A 2,105-nucleotide genomic window follows, 5' to 3' on the forward strand; every position below is an offset into this window, starting at 1 on the left:
ATCGTTGGCAACTTGGATGTCGTATTCCCCTGTGACGAGATGGATTGGTTCTTGAACATCTTCCTTTCCCTCATGTTGGGTTATTCGTTCATTTTCCTAGAAAAACTGTTCATCGTCTATATTTTCATCCGACCAGACTTCAGGGGTACTTGATGCTAAGTCATAGACCCCTCTTGGCTTTGTCTTCACCACAGACCACCAATCTTTTAATAAATTCGATGGATATGGTACATAATAGACTTATTCTGCTTGTGATGCTAGGATGAACGGGTCGTTTGAACGAAGTCTTGATCTATGTTTGACGTCCATGAGATTATGTTTTTGGTTAACTCGGACAATGTTAACTGTATCAAACCATGTGCATCTAAATAGTGGGACAAACACAGCGACTGAGCTCATACCCATGATATTMTATATCGAGGACTTCATCCAACAATCCATAGTAGTCGGCCACGGAATTTGAGTAACAAGACCCTTTCACGCATACTCCACTATTATGTGTGGTGCAATTTATACCATGAGTTAGCGTGTGGAACTTGTAACCATTTACGAATAACCTCGGGTGTCTCCAGACCGTACGTAACGGTTTGTATGCCAAAATCCTAACAAGATTTGAAGCAGGGTCTGACCGAGACATAACCTACAATCATGTCATTTGTAATATTTTATTAAGTACATGTAAATAATGATGAATTAAAGTTGATATGTATACACTTACGTAGGTATGAAACCATCCAGCAAAGTCCAATACGGTCCATTAAAGCCCAATACGGTCCATTAAAGCCCAATATGTTTCATTAAAGCCCAATACGATCCATTAATGTCCATATGTTCCATTAAAATCCAATACGGTTCATTAAAACCCAATACGTTCCATTAAAGCCCAATACGATCCATTAAAGCCCAATACGTTCCATTAAAGCCCAATACGTTCCATTAAAGACCAATACGATCCATTAAAGCCCAATACGTTCCACTAAAGTCCAATCGATCCATTAAAACTCAATGCGGTCCATTAAAGCCTAATACGTTCCACTAAAGCCCAATAGTTTCAACTAAAGCCCAATAGTTTCAACTAAAGCCCAATATGTTCCATTAAAACTCAATACAGTTCATGAAAGCCCAATACGATTCATTAAAGACCAATACGATCCATTAAAGCCCAATACGTTCCACGAAACACCAATACGTTTAATTAAAGCACAATCGTTCCATTAAAGCCCAATCGTTCCATTAAAGCCCAATAAAACCGTTAAAGCTCAACTAACATCTGTTAAAGTCCAATGCGATCCATTATTTAAAGAAAAGTTTGAAAATGGGAAGTCTGCCGGAAATCCGCCGGAAAAGGTTAAAAGTTAATTTTTTAAAATGATTTTTCTAAAAAATATTTCCGGCGGATTTCCGGCGGATTTATTTTTTAAAAAAGTTATTATTTTTCTGCGGGAAATCCGCCGGAAAAGTTTAGAAGATTTAATTTTTTTATTTAAAAAAATGTTAATTTCAATTATATTTCCGGTGGATTTTTTTTTTTAAAATTATTATTTTTCCGCCGGAAATTCGCCGGAAAAGGTTAAAAGATTTAATTTTTATTTTTTAAAAATGTTAATTTCAAAAAAACTCCGGCGGATTTATTTTTTTAAAAAGTTTTATTATTTTTCCGCTGGAAATCCGTCGGAAAATGTCAAAACCTGTTTTATTTTCAAATATTACAATTTTAAAAAGATTAATGTTTTCGCCGGAAATACAATCAGCCTAATATTTCCGGCGAATTTCCAGCGGAAGTCAATAAAAGTTGATTTTTTTGAAGTCAATAAAAGTCAATTTTTTTGAAGTCAATAAAAGTTAATTATTTTCAAATATTACAATTTTATATTTTTTATATTCAAAATGATGTTTATCATGTATTTTATTATGTTTATCTGCAGTTAGTTATACGAATTCAAACATGAAGCTTTAATAAGTTGTACTTACGTACAATCAACTTGTAATCTTGAATTTTAAGTAATATGCATCAATAAACAATACTTTATGTATAAAAAATTGTTTTTAAAATTTTTTGTCAAATAATTTATAATATAGTATAGATTTATGACACCAATCTTATT

This window comes from Cynara cardunculus (assembly GCF_001531365.2).
Source record: "Cynara cardunculus var. scolymus isolate 2C chromosome LG 2, CcrdV1, whole genome shotgun sequence".
Classification (NCBI taxonomy): Eukaryota; Viridiplantae; Streptophyta; class Magnoliopsida; order Asterales; family Asteraceae; genus Cynara; species Cynara cardunculus.